Source organism: Dermacentor silvarum, chromosome 6 (assembly GCF_013339745.2).
Source record: "Dermacentor silvarum isolate Dsil-2018 chromosome 6, BIME_Dsil_1.4, whole genome shotgun sequence".
NCBI classification, from domain to species: Eukaryota; Metazoa; Arthropoda; class Arachnida; order Ixodida; family Ixodidae; genus Dermacentor; species Dermacentor silvarum.
Window position 1 is genome coordinate 172730836 of NC_051159.1, and position 20166 is coordinate 172751001.

Sequence of the window (20166 nt, forward strand, 5' to 3'; positions counted from 1 at the left end):
CGCACCAAATTTGATCTGGAAATTTTATTTTTCCTGAAACATTACCAGTTACTGCTCAACAAGCATTACTTGTATAAGGGGTACAAGTGCACTACAAATGGCAGCCTGTCATTATGTACTGCGCCGACGTTTAAAAAGAAGTACTTTATTGGCAGCTTACAGGGGGGCCTTCGACACTATTCGTCTGCGAGTTCTTGCCACGTTATTTATTTTTATTTTCTTGTGTGTTAACACGAATGAGACATTATTAGAACGAGTGAAGCCCTCCACCTTTTTTTTAGCAACATGAAAATTTCTTTAGAACAAAATGCTCACAACGTTAAAATGAAGATTTGCGAGATAATTACGGAACAATTTTTAAGCGTGTGCACATTCTGATGAACAAATTAATGGCAATAGCAATAATGCGTGGCAGGTGATCGCAATTACTGTGTCAAACAAAAGCCTCCTTTAGAAGACACCGCAGTCTGGCATGCGCGAGCAATATGCAAATACCAAAGCAATCTTGTATTTCGCAAATCATGCCGCTTCTTTCTATAATACTTTCGTTCGTTGAATCACCGAGCTTTTGCCAACTGTGATTGCTTGGATTGAGGCGCGAAAGTAATACGAAGGAGAGAATTTCACAGACGTGCAATCAAGCTCCTATTGAGAATTCCCCATGTCCAATAACGACTAGCAAGCTAACTAGACATTGCGGTGCTCTCGTTCCATTATTGAGTCCAGGCAGCCTTAACTTGACCTGTGAAAGAAATCAGAGTCAAAGACTACACAATACCAGCTAATGCATAATAAGTTGAAAAGATGTCCGGGGGTGCCAAAATCTGTAAGACTGATGTGATTGCTGCATGTAAAGACAGACAAAAGTTAACTTATGTTATGTATTTGAAGGCGCTGTGCAGTGCGTTATACGAACAACCTAAAGTGTTGAGTGTAGTCCAGCCAAAAAAGTCAACTTTATTGAAGTGAAGGTTCTCCTGAAGCATCAGACAGAAATCTCTGCATATGTACGGTGTTATTAACCTACAGGCCATCATGTCGTAGGTGTAACCAATGGTGAAGTAAAAGAGCTAAGTATAGACAGGGCAGCACAAAAAAAAAAAAAAAGAAAACAGACGAAGAAGGAAGAGTGGAGAAGGAAAGGCAGTGAGCTTAACCAGTTTAGCATAACCGGTTTGCATGACTGGAGGGCACAGTCGGCGCCACTCCGAAGCGGCGTTGTCGTGCTTGCCACATGGCTGCGATTAGTAGCAACTGGCTCTAGTGGACCATGCCGGCTTCGCTTCTCGTCAGGTCTGCCGGGACTGTTGCCGGAAAAAGAGGACGACGACACATTGTCCGATAACGTAGACCGGAATCCACTGCACAGCATGGACGCCAGGGCCATCGGATACCCCCCGCTGCGGTGGCCACCATGCCCCGGGCGCCGCACGGACTCTGAAAGGCGCACCTTGACACCACCAACCGCTTGTCCAAGCGTCCAAGCGCTAGTCCGGCTGCTGGAACCACGAGGTACCGGTGCTGGCCGCTGCTGAACACCAGAAGATGCCGAAGTGCTGCCACCGCTCCCCTGTTGCGGTGGTGGCCCCGGGCAACAGGCATCTCGCAGTGAAGGCTGTCCTGTGATGCCTCCCCTGCGACCTGTCACAACTGACGAGGACGACGACGGCACCGGATGGAGGGGGCCTGCACGCGGCTGCTGCTGCAGCCCAGGGAGGAGTAGGACAGGGCTCTGGGCCATTCGGTCCAAGCGCTAGTCCGGAACTCGCTGCTTGACACGCAAGTCGAACGCCGTCTCGTAGATGTGCCGCTGGCGGGCCATCTCGTCGGCGGACGGCGCCCTACCTGCAGCAGGGGTGGCTTGTGCCGGAGTGGGTCTCTTGTTGCGCTGCTCTTCGGCCCTCAAGAGCCGCAGAGCCATGGTGGCTGGGCCGGTGTCCTAAGGGTCGCAGTACTGTGCATCTCCGGCGTCGTCGCCGCATGCCTTTATTGCCGACACTGCTGCTGATGCAGCTTCATCCACTGTCTTGCAGGCTTTGCTGCCGGGTTCGCTATGGATGGCGGACGCCGACATGGAGTTCGAACCGGAGGCCTGTGACTGATGCGGGGGCGGCTGAGGGCTCGACTCGCTGCCTCTGTTGCTGAACCGCTGGTTCTCAGCCTTGATCTTCGATGATGACGAGCCGCAGCTGATGCTCTGGAATGTAGGGGCAGCGCAGACATAAGAAAGCGGGAGGTTACTAGGTGGTTCTATCGGAAATGGGATACTAGCGGAAGCGGTGATCACCATGCGCTTCCCATTGTTTGAAGTGAAGCAGACGGCGACCCCCGGTGAGCCGGCGTCTGCGGTGAGGCAGCCTGCGGACCGCTCTGTCGACGCGTTGCTGGGCACACCTTCTGCAGCATCGAAGCATGCAGTGGCTCACCGGAGCGCCATGCGCAGAACTTCGCTGGTTGGACTCACCGCAGGCAGAACGTAGCTGGCCGAAAGCAGCTATTAGAACCGCACTCCATTCAGGCCACGACCGCTGTTTGATAGCTTCGTAGTTTTCCCATGCCTTGGCGGCACCTCGAAGTCGCCCCCCTGCAACCAGCCATATCCAGTTGTCGGGCCAGGCATGGCGTGCGCCGAGCGCGTCGGCTGCTTGCACCCACAGAATGGGCTTATTCTGAAATTCCATAGAACTCCGATAGCTCCGAGACAGCAGGTGATAAAAAGGCTGCTATAGGAAAACCGGAAGTGGCTGAAACGATGTAGTCCAGCTGGTGTGACAGCAGCGAGATGTCTCGGATGACGTCGGTTAAGCTGCCGGTTGAGCCGCCCGTTGAGCCAGGGGCGGAATCCGCGCACCCTGAGGCGGCGGCAGCGGCCGCAGTACTCGGGCAAGCCGGACCAGTGGCCAAGGGAGCGTGAACGGCATCCGTTGAGCCAGAGCTGGTGGCGGCCGCAGTACTCGCCGTAGCCTTAAGCACGGCCAGGGGAGCTCGAACGGCATTCCTTGTTGGCTTTGTTGTCGATGATGTCGTGGGGCAGAGATCCAGGGCATGGGAAGCGTGGGCGGCGTTCCTGGCCACAGGAGGCACCCAGGACAGCGAGAATTCATGTCCAAGGCAGCGTGGACGGCATGCCTTGGCGGCTCGGTGATCGAGGGGCCGTAAGGACCCAGCGCGGCGAGATGCAAGAGGACGCTAGTGCTCCGCAGTACGGTACTTAAGGCTCGAGCGCCTTAAGGCTGGGCTTTCGTCGACTGCGCCATTGTAAAGGAACATAGACACAGAGACAACACCCGTTCCTGGGCCAGCTGTTGATGATGATGATGATGATGATGATGATGATGATGATGATGATGATGATGATATCCTCACAGATGGCTCGTGCCCCCTCCTGGGGATTGGCCAAAAATTGGGCACCTGAACTTTTCGATACGGTTTCTGAAACTACAGTTACTGTGCAATTTAGTAATCAGAACAGACAGATTAATTTAGCCGTTCTATATTCTGCTTCGTCCTCGTCTTTTCAGACAAAGAAGGGACGCGTACGGAATATGGGCTCAGACTTCCAACTGCATTTTATTGCACAAACTGTCTTATGTAGCAGCACTGCTTGTGAGCGCCAGCTTATTAGAGCAGCGCTGAATTAAAGATAACAGTTTTGTAATTGAAATCTGACGTGCTATTGTGGCGTTTTTTCTCGCTGTACGATCGCTGCAGTGTAGCCATCAATGGAACGCTGGAAGAAATCCGCTGCGTAAGCATTGGGCTTAAGTACATGCTAAAGTAAATAATCAAGTTTAACGTGTGTAAAGCTTCTAAAAGGGATTGCGTGTTGGAGAGCTAGGTTCTCAATTTTTGGTTCACGGAAGTGTATTAATATTTCATGAGGCCTTATTATTAACGCATACGTTTGTCTGCCTGAATAATAAGTAAATGTACAGATATACTGTTTTCCTACTAAAGACAGAAAGAGTTAAAGAAAGGAAGAAATGAACTAATGAGCCCATGCGGCGGGGACTAGTGGTTAGCGCTGTTAACTGAGACATGGCATACCCAGACTCGAATACTAAGGCGGCTCAGGGGCTTTCTTTCTTTCTTTCTTTCTTTCTTTCTTTCTTTCTTTCTTTCTTTCTTTCTTTCTTTCTTTCTTTCTTTCTTTCTTTCTTTCTTTCTTTCTTTCTTTCTTTCTTTCTTTCTTTCTTTCCAACACCTCACATCAACCAAAGTCTAGAACCCCGGCTACCAGCTTTCTCTGTGAAGGAGAGAATACAAACGACGAGCTCACGGAATGACAGACACGTAGGATTGGCGTGGCCATTGTCTCAGGATGACATCAAACGGAAAGCGTGGTCTCTAATCGCCTGTCGAGGTTAATCTCATTCGGAGATGAAGGTTTGCGCCACCACGCAGCAGCCAACATGTAGAGAGTACATGTCTTTGGCTCCCACGCGGTCGTGCAAGCTGTTGCCACGCGTCACTGGCGAGCCTCATCTCACCATCCACGCACGCAAAGAAAACAGCTCACAGAGGCAGCGTCTCATCCAGCGAGGAAAAAGAAGGCTAATCTTCAAGGAGCTTCGGCTGCCAGGTCGGCGTTGTCTCCGACATTCTGCAGCCAGGTCACGGCTGCTCGATTAATGAGTGCGTAAAGACGGACAGTGCTTGCCTCTTGCTCCGTCTTGTCTCTGTTATCCTCCTCCATGAATGTTTATCTACACAATGAAATATTCTCATGACGCTTCTTTAAAGCGAAAGCTTTCCTTAACCTTTCGCACTAACATTCCTTTGTGATTAATTCCTCCCTGCATGGGCGTCGTTACGTATGCCCGATGATCTTATTCCGATTTGGCTGTACCAATTCAAGCGGAAAAGAAAAGACAAGAAAAGCAATAACAAGTGGAGCTATAGTTTTGAAGGGCATTGTGTGACATTATTGGTTCCGTTCCCAAATAAAACACTAACCAGACTGTTTCCAGCTACGGAAAACACCGGCAATGCGAGAAGAAAGCCCGTGGTAATGGCAGAGACCCTCGGAATGAATTATATAAAGCCTACTTTAGAAGAGGAAGTCTTAGTTATCCGCAAATGAATGTTTTTTTTTCTTTTGTTCATGCACATGAAGGAAGTAGTCATGCTACAGGAAACAGACTTCTTATTTTTCGTTCACGGCACTCCTCAACCTTCAACTTCAGCCTTCGAGAAAGCGGTGACGATTTTTTTTTATTTTTGCATTTTATTTATTGATAACAGCATACTGCAGGCATATTTTGAGTGGCCCAAGTGGGTGCGGGAAGAATGTATCCACACAAAATAAGCCGCAAATACTACTGAATACATAACACCTACATAATACTAACTATAATTTTAAAATTAGGTACAATGTACATTCCTACGCAGAAAAATATGCGAGAACAACCAGTGGCAAACAGATTATCGGATGCTATGCAGCAAGAACTTTCTCAAGTGATGCCTGTTCATCTTGGGGTAAGATATATCAGGCATCGAATTATTGCAATATCTGTTTCTTCTAAAAAATGAAGAGGAGTACTTGTAATTATTTGTGCGTGCAGACCTTTTAAACTGCGCGAATAATCACCCGGAGAGAGAGAGAGAGAAGAGCAAAGAAAGAGAGAAGGCAGGGATGTTAATCAGGAAACTATTTGTAAAAATGGTTGCCAATACGTGGTGAGATTCAGCTGATTATGTCGTAGCTGGTAAATAAACTAGTCTCTGGGCAAGTTTCCTGCGTGTTTCAGAGCGACAATATTACTTGTTTTCATGAGCCCGGCTATAATTGTTGTATATGAAGGCAACTGCGAGCCTCTGTCGCTGCACTTTGTCGACAAGCTTGTCGACGCATACTTTAAGTGTCCTGCGCAGAGCCTGCATATTTTAGCCGCAGCCTGATTAAGGTATTCTGCGCTAGTAACTTAACAATGGAAGGTGCATGCTTAATTTCCGACGAGCAGGTGCACAGACGCGATCAGTATGCATAGATCGAGGTACACGGCTAGTGCCAGTAATACAAAAGGTACTTAACCATAAGTTTCACTCAAACTGTCAGTTTTGGAGACCGCGGCGGTTCGAATACAGCAGTGTACTCAGAGAAAGATTTCTTATTAGTTGTGCGCATAAACAATTCTTTTTTCCTTCATCCCCCAAAAGGTCTCTCTATGTTTCGACATAGCATATGCCTTTAAGCTAGCGCAGTATGGCCAGCAAGTTAATTAATATGCATGAATGAGGATCAATCGTCTACGAACAATGGAATGGAGACGCTTTCTTTTTTACATGCAGTTATATGATTAGTGCCAACAAAAAGAACATTGTTTCCAAGGCGCTTCACTTTGGCATACCATAACTAACTGCAAGAGACGTGAAATAGTGACTGTCTGCATTAACAAACTATTAGCGATGCCGTACGTATAGAAGCCTATTCAAACATTTAAATTATTGAAAAATGGAATACTCAATTAGTTCAGACAAAATAGTGATTAGTAGAAATAATTTATGTTTTGGAGTCGATGTATTTGCCGTGCATAAAATATGCAGGGTGACTAGTAAGGTTTACATAATAACCCGCCGTGGTGGCTCAGTCAGCTAAGGCGTTGCGCTGCTGAGCATGAGATCGCGAGATCGAATCCCGGCTGTGGCAGCCGCATTTCGATGGAGGCGAAATGCAAAAACACCCGTGTGCTTGCGTTGTAATGCACATTAAAGAACCCCAGGTGGGCAAAATTAATCCGCAGCCCTCCACCACGGCGTGACTCATAATCATAACTGGTTTTGGCACGTAAAACCCCAGAAAGAAGAAGGTTTACATAATAAAAACAAACACCTGATGCCTACAGACTTTCGACGAAAAGCAGAGAAAACATGGGTCAGGTAACGCCACCCACCATGTCTAATAGCTTCTTTGAGCGCCGTTAACTCCGAAGTCGGCGCAGGTTCTTATCGCGTTGCCTTCATACCGGCATCAAGCATCTACCGTTGTCTATCGTAGAAAAAAACTAATTTTTCCCACTTCCTTGCATAAACGTCGTGCCATGAACGATGCTCGTAGAGAGGCAATGTGATCAGGAATGTCAGTCATAAAAAAAAATAGCAGTGGCTTAGCTCGGCTATGCCAGGATATACGTAGCGTGAGCGCAGGTTCAGCTGGTTATTCTTAGCTATCCTGGTTGTCTAGGATTAGCTTATCATGCTTACTGCTGCTTCAATGACACACACACGGTATACGCATTATGTGACACATGTTTTTTTTTTGTTTTTTTTTGCTGGACGTCTGCTAGCTTTTCTATTGCCACAAACACAGCTCGGTGGTCACTGTAGTAACACCCTAGCGTCTATATGGCCCCAACGCAGTATTTTGAATTCCTTGTCTGTCTGTGATACACAAGACCAATGGTGGTTCTCCATTGGGTCCACTGTACAGTTGGAACACTGGCTAAGTCCAGGTTAAACGCGTCCTTCAAAGGAAGATCAAGAGAGTCTGGAGCACGATTTAAGTCACCAGCCACCACACACCGTTCACTTTGCCGCACGACTAGGTATAGACGTAGCCACTAAGTCTATAGTGTCTTTAACTGAATTGTTCGGCGACACGTACACGACTTTGATGACCACACCACTTTCGTCAAGCTGAACGGCACAGGCTTCACCGTTTGGCACCGCTACGTTTGGCAGTTCACTGGCAGAAATCCCATTCCTCACATAGATAAAGACTCCAGAGCTTCTGGTAGCGTCAACACGACTGGCATAATCAACCATGCTAAACTCGGGGATGGTGACAGCTTGTGATCCCGTGGCAACACCAACCTCTGTAAAGAGGAGAACGTCAGCACTGGTCAAGAGACGGTCAAGAGACGGTCACCACAAACGTCCGCCATATAGCAAATCAACCCGCATATGTAATGCGGGTATGCACTCCACACTAAGTTTTTGCGTGACTACAACGACACCGAAACTTGTGAGCCAATACAAGCTTCGCTGTAAAACTTCGTTCGTCATTATTTATTTTAACAATCAACCTATTACCGCAAAATCCACTAAAGTAGAATTATCCAAGAATACCTTGCCAATCTCAACCGCTTCAATGTCTCTATTTAGAGTACCCTTAAGGACGTGCAAACTGCATTGCAGGCTGTTTTGTTGGGCGCTTTCTCCCGTTTATGCGAACGAGTGCCTTTTCTTTACCTCGTCTCTTCTTGTTTATTTTTTATCATTTTATTCCCTTACTCCAATACAGGCTAGCCAGTCGGACCTGTCACCGTCATACCTCCCTGTCTTCTCGCGTAACATTTATCGCAAGTGTCACAGGTACGGAACGCGCCTGCGTTCAAATAAGTGTCGCATCAGAACCTGGGAAAGGCAATATAGAGCTTGGAAGGAAAATCCGCCAGCACACTAGGCAAACTTTCACTCCAAAGCACTCTCACTGATGAGACTGCTGAAAAGGAGCTGAAATAGGACAGTTGCGCCAATCCCATCTGTCCGCCTAAATATACCCATTGCCTTTTCTTCGAAGTTCCAATTCCGTCGAGTCCTCGAGCATGCGTCAGTTCTCTCGCCAGAATAATCCCCCGTGTGCGCTCCTTTCCATATTTACAACAGACTTTCTCCGTAATAGGAAGCTCTGCACACGCTGATCGTAACCCCCCCCCCCCCCCCCCCCCTTTCACTATATAAGGCATAGAATATGAAAAGGCATTTGATTCAGTTGAGATACCAGTAGTCATAGAGGCATTGCGTAATCAAGGAGTACAGGAGGCATACGTGAATATCTTGGCAAATATCTACAAAGATTCCACAGCTACTTTGCTCCTCGACCAGAAAAGTGGAAAGTTACCTATCAAGAAAGGGGTCAGGCAAGAAGAACAATATCTCTAATGCAATTCACTGCATGCCTAGAAGAATTATTCCAGCTATTAGACTGGGAAGGCTTAGGAGTGAGGACCAAAGCAAATATCTCAGCAACCTTCCGTTCGCAGATGACATTGTCTTGTTCAGCAGCACTGGGGACCTTAACCGAGAAAGTGTAATAGTAAGGTTGAAGATTAATATGCAGAAAACAAGAATAATGTTCAATATCCTGGAAAGGGAACAAGAATTCAGGATCGCCAGTCAGCCTCTAGAGTCTGTAAAGGAGTACGTTTATCTAGGTCAATTACTCACAGGGGGCCCTGATCATGAGAATGAAATTTACAGAACAATAAAAATGGGTTGGAGTGCGTACGGCATAAATTACCAAATCCTGACTAGAGCTTACCCCTGTTGTTCAAAAGAAAAATGCACAATCATTGCATTCTACGGCGCTAACATATGAGGCAGAAACTTGGATGTTAACAAAGAAGCTTGAGAACAAGTTAAGGACCGCGCAAAGAGCGATAGAACGAAAAATGTTCGACGTAACGTTAAGAGAGTGGAAGACAGCGGTGTGGATCAGAGAGAAAACGGCGAGAGCCGATATTCTAGCTGACATTAAGAGAAAGAAAAGGAACTGGACAGGCCATGTGATGCGGAGGGTAGATAACTGGTGGACCATTAGTGCTACAGAATGGATACCAAGAGAAGGGAAGTGCAGTCGAGGACGGCAGAAAACTAGGTGGGGTAATGAAATAAGGAAATTTTCAGGAGCACGTTGGGAATCAGCTAGCGCAAGACGAAGGTGGTTAGAGATCGCATGCAGGGAGAGGCCTTCGTCCTGCAGTAGACCTAAACAGGCTGATGATGATGACAATGAGGAGGAGGAGGATGATGATATATGGCGCGGCCCTTACACAGCTATACATGCAGTGTATTGACATAGCTTCAGCCGACACTTGCACTAGAGCCACAGCAAAGTGAGAGCCAGACATTAGACCGTTCCCTTTAACAGTGTTACGCACTGTACATGTCTGTAGACAATCCTTCGGGTGGTAGACGGGCTTTTAGGTAGTGCCTAAACTTCAGTTCTTTTTCTTTTGATGTGAGCATAACTACGTTCTGCGCGTGTTATTGTGTCCTCAACAGAGGCTGTTACTCTTCTTCCAGGAGGTCTTCCGAGATCATAGGCATACTTTCATGAATCGGTATATAAGATGTTGAACAGGCAATTTGTATTACTATTCTGTCCCAACGTATTAACAATCGAGGCAAGAACGACCGGTGCAGATGGCCTAATTCAGGTCTTTCGTATGTATGCGTACAAAATTAAGAAAAACTAATAATCAAGTCACCTGAGCGCGACCTACACAAACTGCGGCATAGCCTATCTGCGATTGTCTCAGCTTCGTTGGGCCATGCTGAAGCGTAACCCGACCTGATGCGTCGACGCTCTATATAGCGGTCCTCAGTCTGCTTGGAGGGTCTAATGAGTTTTCTCGAAATCGAAGGAATTAGACACGCGAGGCACAGGAAATGCGCATTGCCACGGCAGGGAATGAGTTCTTTCTGAAGGGGATTAGGAAAGCGTTGATCGTTGTGGTGTGTGCGACTTATCTGGTGAAAGTTCTCAATCGAACTTAGTTTGCGCAATCATTACTTGAGTACGTCTGTTATGTTCGACCTCAAAAACAAGTCAAGCATTGTTTGCTAAAATGATGACGATATTGTGTAGTTACGCTTGTGTTAATGAGTTTTCTCGCTCAATGCGCCAATGATACCGCAGCTATAGGTTAACCAGAGTGCACCTTTCGTGCACTCAGTCAACTAGTGAGGTCCGTTCGAGGTTTATGCACCGAATGTGTTAACCGTATTTGTAACAAAAAAAAAGCTTTCTTTCTTTTTTTTTATGGTTTACGCGTGGCCGAAGAAACAATCGAAGTGTAACCAGATGCACAACATGAAACCGGCGTTGTGCCCTACTCAGTTTCGGCCTGTGCACTTAGATTCACGTATAACGTAGAAACACTGGTCCACGCATTTTTGCATTTGTCTCCTATCATGGATGCACCAACGTTTACGGCTCTTCATATGACATGACCTGTGGAATATATAGAAATCCTTAAATGTCGTATGCCTTCTTGCGTTCTACGATTCTCGCCATGTATCTTTGTCATACGGGATTGGTTGATTTTTCTTTTGGTCCGTCTATCCATGCTTCATTTCGCCATTATTTTAATCGCTTAATCGACAGAAAGTCACGTTAGGATAATAAAACAAGTGGGCCCTTTGAAAGTTCCCATAGGTTTCTCCTGGGACAGCCATCGTGTTCTAGCAAGATGTCTTTATTATACCAAATTATCGGCTGTAATTACGCGTTACCTTCATAAGGCAGGCAGGGTCACAGAGTTCATACTTGAGCTTGTCAAGTAGTGATATGCTGCTCTTCGGATTCTTATGCACCCGCCACGGTGGTTCAGTGGTCATTACGTTCTGCTGAACATGAGGTCGCGGGTTCAATTCTCAGGCGCGGCGGCCCAATTTTGATCGCGGTAAGATGCAAGGACGCTCGTGAACGTTTGTTTGAGTGAACGCTAGATAACACCCGGTGTTGGTAATGAATTCAGAGCCCTCTACTACGGCGTCCCTCCAAACCCGTTCAGCCGTTTCTGGACGCGGTGCACCCCCGCAGTTTAGTTAGAGTTGTTTCTTTTTTATACAGCCGCCTCTAAGATAGCGGTGTATACTGCGATGCCCGTCCGGCACCGAGCAAACCTGTTCTTTCTTCTCTCTTTGTCTGTATCCTCTGTCTTTATATATATATATATATATATATATATATATATATATATATATATATATAATTCAAGCAAAAGTTCTGTAGGTCCGGTGCATAGGTAGTTAACGAAACGAAGGGGCACACTTACGACAAACATGCAATTTTCGTAAGTGTGCCCCTTCCGTTTCTTCAACTATATATATTTATTTACCCTCAGGGTTTGCACATTACCGGCCAAAATTGAAAAAAAAAAAACAGTTGATACAATAATAATAAGGAGCATAAACAATCGCCAAATTAATACAAAAATGAAAGAGCTGCAACTAAGATAAAGCACTAAAACAACAACAAGCTAAAACAGAATTACAAATTAAATACAAATAATTAGGCAATGTTAAGAATGTTATTAAAACCCTTAAAGCGTAATGTATCCGTGATAGCTGTAGCTGCTTCTGGCAGCTGATTCCATTCGGAGTGGTTCGAATAGGTGAATAGGTCAGAGGCATGTGAATAGGTCACAGTTCTACAACGAGGAACATCAACTCTTTGGAGGTGGTCAATTCTAGATGAAATGAAAGGAGGGATTTAATGAACTTATCGCGAAGATGATTGTTGTGATAGTAAATTTGATAAAAGAGCGAGCCGGGCTATTTTACACCGAATTGTAAGTCCTGGGAGGTTAAGCTAGTGACTTAATCATGGTAACACTGGCTGTGCGGTCATAATTGAGTAATACTGAAGCGAACGGAACGATTCTGCACTCCTTCAAGTTCGTTTATCAGTGTAGTACCACCGGGATCCAGATAGATGATAAGTATTCAAGTGACGGACAAATGTAAGCCGTGTAGAGAAGCTTTTTAAGTTACCGGGGTGCCATATAGAAGTTGCTTCGAAAGTACCCAAGTGATCGGTTAGCTTTGGCGATGATGTACCTCACATGCTGGTTCCATGATAGGTTACTACAAATATGAACACCGAGATATTTATAAGATAAAACAGGCTGAGGAGCCGTATTATCAAGATGATAGTGTGGTGATGCTAATGAGGTGCAGGATACGCGCATTGATTCGCATTTTGAAATGTTCAATTCCATGTTCCACGTTTGACACCAGGCAAGTATTATATTTAAATTGGTCTGTAGTAAGGCAACATCTTCTTGGTTAGTTATTTTCTGATAAATTACGCAGTCCTCTGCAAATAGGCAAACCTTTGATGAAATGTTGTCGGCTAGGTCATTCATGAAAATTAAGAAAAGTAAGGGTCCCAGTATAGACCCCTGGCGAGCACCCGATAGCACTGGCTGGACTGAGGAATCATCAGTAAGGTCTTGATGAGGGCTAGTTGGGTCATAATTTAGAACTGAGGTTTGAACAGCACGAATAAAACAAGGACACGAAGAAACAAATACCACAAATTAGCGCCGACTACCAACTGGAAGTTTATTTGAAAATCATCAGCCATTTATTTATTTATTTATTTATTTATTTATTTATTTATTTATTTATTTATTTATTTATTTATTTATTTATTTATTTATTTGGTTATTTTTTAGCCTAGCTGGGAGGGTTCGAATAAAAAGAAAATAATAAATAATTTCATTTCAGATAAAAGAGTTGTGGTGGCAGATTTATAGGCTGACCAACGTTTATCCGACCGAGATTTGACAGCAGCGCGATAGAGTTTTTTCTTACGGTTAGAAAGATGGTTTATGTATATATTGTACCACGGGGCGCTCGTATTCAAAAAAAAAAATTCCTGATGGAAAGGTATTTAAAACTTAGTTCTGAAATCTTTATTTTATATAAGTCCCAGTTGCTTTGCACAGATCGTTCAAGATAATCGGACAAGAACTCATCTAAAAAGGAGCACAATTCATTGTTCATCACATAGAAATCCGCTTTTTTTGGAGTCGAGTATTGTTTTGAGATGATTACGCGCGCGTGAGAATGGAAGTGAATTATCTTTGCTTGAATAATTTCATGATCACTGATACCAGACGTATTAGACCCACAAGATACAATTTCCGGCGATGATGTCAAAAAAAGGTCAAGAATTGAAGATGTATTGTTTGTAACGCGTGTAGGAAATTGAACTAGCTGTGTCAAACCGAAATCAGAACAGATGTGAAGGAAATGGTCCGCTTCAGCTGAATTAGGCGATGAATATGAGTACTAATTTGACCATGCAATGTTACGAAAGTTGAAATCACCTAATAGAATGACTGGCACTCCGGGAAACAAAATGTTCACGTGACTAAGGCAATCATGAAGGTCGTCACAAAAATTGAAACACCCAGAAGGAGGGCGATAGCATACACTAGTGACAATTTTTGTTTGAAAAGCCAGGTTGAGGCAACACCATGTTGCCTCCAAACTAGACTTTATAACAACAGCGTAGCTTTAAACTTCCACGTTTACAGCAAGAAGAACACTACCGCCACATCAATTAGGCCTATCACAGCGAAATATTTTGTACTCTCTATCACAGCAAAACAACTCTTCCCTTGGTATTTTATCAGAAAGTCCAAGTTTCGATTAACGCGACAATATCAGCGTTAGAATCGTTGATCACTGCACACATTTCATCTTTCTTCGACGAAAGGCTGCAAACGTTAGTAGAGAGCACAATCAGGTTGCTATTGTAAGCGGAAGTGACGCCACCCCTGGCTTTCTCCTAGCTTCCCGAGGAAGCAAGTGCGCGACCAGAACCAAGGTGCCGCGGGGAGAAGTTGGCGGCATTGGTTGCGCGTCTGGATGGTCCTATGTCATATACTGCGTCAGCACTGTAATCATAGCCGTAGCATTTTTCATTATCAATTAATTTGTTACGCCGCAGTTTGAAAGGGCAGTTCAGTTATTTGGCATAATTGGCTAGTTTCCCTCTAATACGACGAGTGTTGGCTAAAAAATCCTCCCGCATGACCACCCTGCTTCCTTTGAGCATGTGATGGTTCCAACAAAACGTTTCTTTTTTTATGTAGGTGGAAAACTTTACTATAATAGGTCGAACTTTGTTGGCAGGAAATCGTCCAATCCTATGCGCACGCGCAATGTTATCGCCAGATAAGGTTATTTCGAGAGATTGGCGGATTAAACTTAAAACATTTTCTTCTGTCTGCTGCACCGTTTCAAAAGCGTTATCAACGATTCCAAAACATACTGACTTGTCCCTCCGAGAGCGATCTTCTGCTTCATCAAGACGCGCGCGTAGCCTAAGCGTCTCGTTTTGTAATTGCTCAGTTAGTTTACGCGTTGTTGTTAATTCGCACTGTACATCATACAAATTAGATGTCCGTTTTTCGACAGTTTCTAGGTAAACAGTTCGACAGTTTCTTGGCGCGTAAATATGGTAGAATTATCTTTAGGAAGCGATTGTCGTTGACTCTTAAGCTCTAGGATGTCACTTGACATCGCCATCTGTGCGGCTTCAATGCGAATGGAGCGTTCATGTGGGTCTTTCATTAATTTGTGCATCTCCGTAAGTTGATCATCCATGGAACCCGGATTACGCTCGACATCGCCGCATATTAACAGCAGTAATTCACACAAAGGCACCAATAAGGCTTCTGGGCATGGAAGCACCATGATACAATGGTCGTCAGACCGAAAGGTCCCATAGGGTAGTTTGCTGAAATAACTAACTTGCAAAACGTAGGGGTGCATGAATATGTAAACCGATACGTAAACCACAGTGCATTGATGGCTGGGTTGTAGCCAAGTAGGTGCGGTTCCCAGTCGCAGGGATGGCGTCACAAGAATCCACGCTAAACTGCAGCAAGGTGCCGGCCCTGGCTGTATACTCAAGCACTCGATAAAAAACTGCAAAACTTAGGGGAGCATGAATAAATACAGGCTTCGGCCGATGCTTCCACACATATATATATATATATATATATATATATATATATATATATATAAGAAAGAAAACGTCGCTGTTTACTTTCCACCGCCGCCAATAATTGATTGCAGCTAAATACGTTATCGCTGGTGCTGAAATATGTGCCGTCACTTCTTATAAGTACTTAGGTGTTAACCTGTCCAGTAACCTCGGTTGGTCTTCGCACATTTGCAACATTAGCAATGATGCCAATCGTGTTCTATGTTACTTGCGCCGTAATATTCATCTTATCCCCCCTTCAGTAAAACTACTGGCATATTTAACAATTGTCTGACCCAAACTGGAATACGCATGCTCAGTGTGAGACCCATACCAATCTAACCTGGCAACAGCACTAGAATTCATACAGAATCGCGCAGCAAGGTTCATTCACTCCGACTACTCTTACCACACTAACGTCACTAAACTTAAGTCATCTCTGAACCTTCCAACCCTCGAGCACCGCCGCAAAATAGCAAGGCGCTGTGTCTCTTTTACAAGTTTTATCACTCGTTGCCTCACCAGACCGACATCATATCTGCGCATCGAACTTCATTCCCGTCATAGCCATTCAAAGGCTGTTTATCCCCCTTCAGCTCGCACCGCCGCTCATCTTAACTCTTCATCGTTCAGACAGCGAAGGACTGGAATCATCCACCTGCCGAAGCGCTGCACCAATCCAGTCATTCATCGCTCAAGGCATTCATCGAAAATGTAACCTACTAGGTATGCCCACCCCTCATGTAAAACCCCAAAAGGGGTATTTGAGGAACTAATATATATAAGTGACGCGAGCAGGAGTTTGCGGACGAAGACAAACATGGTCGCCCGAACACTGCCTTTTATTCTTCGTTTTCCTCTTTCACCACTACTGCACCGCACATTCATTGTGCGTTTCGTCACACGCTTCTCCCCCCCCCCCCCCCCCGAGAGAGCGCGCGTTGCAAACATGAGAGGGAGCAAAGCGACCGATTAATGAATCGCATAAATTTGCAGCGAGTCCAATGGGTTCCAAGATGGTTCTATAACTCTTCACAACTTCATAGAAACGTGTATCTGTCCGGTGAAGTATAGCATAGTTCTGGTGGGCGGAGCCTGACTGTTGCGCTCCGGACGACGTCTGCATGCGCTGTAGATCGTGAACGCTGATCGTAGTGAACGATCAGCTCTTGACACAACTGAGTACGGTTCAAGTGCCTTGAAGTAGCAGTAGCGCTGGTTGCTCTTGAAACTAGTGCCGATGAAAGGATGCACGTTGCAAGTTTTCTTTGGGATATTGCGCTCGCGTAGCAGGTACCGCCGGTGGGTGAAATGTCTTGTTTCTGATGGTTGAAGATACGCGTTTCCTGAAATGACTGCTCGTTGTTCGAGGTGTCTGAGGCCAGAAAATGGCACCCGTCCGTTTCGCCGTCACATGCGGTGTCGTCGCACTTGTCCTCGCAATAGACGCAGTCTTGAGTGGTGGCGTTGAAGAGTTCTTCGTGACGTTCTTTTCTGCGAAAACATCGTACTTGGGTCAGCCTCGTCTTTAGTTGGCTAGCGAGTTCACTTCTTTCTTGGTGTCGCATACGTGTCTTCAGAGACACTCTTCGTCGCTGCCTGTGCCGAAGTCGCCGTAGTAGTCGCTGAAGTTGTTGATGGAGTTGATGTTGATTTTTCTGATGTTGCGGCGGGAGTTGCTGAGGTTGTGTTTCCATCAGATTTGGCCTTTGACTTGTTTTGCAAATCGACGTGGTAGTCTGTGGGTAGCTGGTGAATTGCTGGCTTGTGGGAGACTTGTCTGGTGGCAAAAGCATTGTGTCAGGCTTCACAGAAGGCTCTCCTGAGTCTGCTGCGACGACATGATCAATGGGTGCTATTCTCATGTCGCAGAGTGTGACGCTTAGGGTTTGCGACGCTTCTGCAGAGGCACCGGTTCCTTGGGGTGTCGTACGCGGAAGAAAGTTTATTTGTTGTGAAGTAGCTTGGTTTCCAAATGCACATGGCTCATCCGTAGCTGCTGAAAGAGTATTGTCTTCCTCGTGAAAAGAGCACATGCTGTTGCTGGTTTCCCTCTGACCTATTGTCGGGTAGCAAGTCGAATTCGCTTCACTAGAAGAAATAGTAGTTACGCTTGCGATGTGGCGTTGTCTTAAACCCGTGAAAGTGTCACGTGACGCGAAACCTGGTGGTGGGCCATGCACGAACGAAGCAGTTCTGTGAAGCACGTGTTGCGGAATAAGCGTCATAGAAGAGTCGCGTGACTTGATACCAGTCGGCAGGTCGTGATTGCAAGACGCAGTGAAAGCATCTAATGCATTTGCGATGGAAGGAGTACGATAGCGTGATGAAGGCGCAGGTATTGATGATTACTGCACGGAAGTGAAACCTGATGGAAGGTTTGGTCTTGAAGGAAAACGACTTGGATATCGCTCAGCGAACGGAGGCTTTACTTTGTCCATTGTGCGTGGTGAAATTATAGTAAGCGTGCAATTCTGTTTCGTCTTTTCGGGAGGACCCCTCCATGAGAAACTTCACGACGATCTAGGCCGGTATTTTGTAGCGATGCCTTTCCGGTAATAATGCATTTTCGCGCTTATCGCGCTTTGTCAGTGGTCAGAGCGACGGTCCGCTCGCTTTATCAACGGGATCAGCCGGCCGTGAGCGGTGGATGGTAAGACTAGTATAGAATAAGTCATAAGGCATCGATACAAAATCGCGGCCCTAGTCATGCGTGGCTTTGCATGGTAGGCACAGATGATGATTGCTATGCGGAGACTGCGGGTGACTACGGCGACCCAGTTGCGATTTCTCCAGCTGTTGGGTAATTACGGGGTCTGCAGCGTATACCTGAAAACGATTACTAATCTCTTCTTTGATTTTCGTCCACGATTCGTCGTTTTCGAAGATGTGCGTAAGGTAAAACCGAAATGCCTCACCGGTGACGTAGTCATTGAAGTTGGAGATCATATCCCTTTCCGACCATGATGCAGCGGATACTCGGAGCTGATCCGGTGTACTTGGGTATGTCCAAGGCTTGCGGTGACGCAGTCATGATGCTGGTCGGTGTAGGTGGTGTATCTATGCGCTTGGGGTTCACGGCGTGGCGTGGAAGACGTCCATGATGATGTGCGGCTGATGAGGTGGCTGCTAGGTGTTCATCCTGTTGACTTGTGTGACGCGAGCAGGAGGTTGCGAACGGAGAGAAACATGGTCGCCCGAACACTGACTGTTATTCTTCGTCTTCCTCCTTCACCACTACTGCACCGCACAATCATTGTGCATTTCGTCACACACACACACACACACACACACACACACACACACACACACACACACACACACACACACACACACACACACACACACACACACACACACACACACACACACACACACACACACACACACACACACACACACACACACACACACACACACACACACACACACACACACACACACACACACACACACACACACACACACACACGCACGCACGCACGCACGCACGCACGCACGCACGCACGCACGCACGCACGCACGCACGCACGCACGCACGCACGCACGCACGCACGCACGCACGCACGCACGCACGCACGCACGCACGCACGCACGCACGCACGCACGCACGCACGCACGCACGCACGCACGCACGCACGCACGCACGCACGCACGCACGCACGCACGCACGCACGCACGCACGCACGCACGCACGCACGCACGCACGCACGCACGCACGCACGCACGCACGCACGCACGCACGCACGCACACACACACACACACACACACACACACACACACACACACACACACACACACACACACACACACACACCACACACACACACACACACACACACACACACACACACACACACACACACACACACACACACACACACACACACCACACACACACACACACACACACACACACACACACACACACACACACACACACACACACACACACACACACACACACACACACACACACACACACACACACACACACACACACACACACACACACACACACACACATCTATATATAAACGCACAGCAGAAAGGATGTTCCACATCCGCCGTCAAGGCCGTGAGTGGTGGCGCTGGCTAACACTCCTAGGTTTAGTTCCAGCAGATAAACATCGCAATGCTACACAATAAACACATCGCAATGCTACACAATCTATGTGAGGTTACAGTGACAATAGCTGGTGCCAATGCTTTACGTGGGCACAATATGACAGCTGAAGCCGATTTCTGCAGGCACTCTACCCTATATGAAATGCTACTCACCGAGGAACAGTACTGCTAACAAAGCCTGCTATTCTGGCTGACAGTACTAAGTAAGTAAAGAATGATGGAAAGTTCTTTTGAACACTTTATTCCAAAGAAAACTTTCTGCAGCATGGTTAGGTGGAAACAAATAGAGTATATATACATAATACAAGGCTAGCCTCCACACCGAGGGGCCCGATTTTTAATAATCATATCATAAGAAGTCAACAAACAGGCCCCTCGGTTCCCTTTCTTCTCGTTCATTACATAACGAGGGCTCGAATCCGGCAACATTGGTGCCTTCAGGTAGCATATGAGGGTTTATTGACCAGTTGCCAACACCCCAAAAAAGATCACGTGCTCGTGACGCCTGCGGCAGAAAGGCTATTCC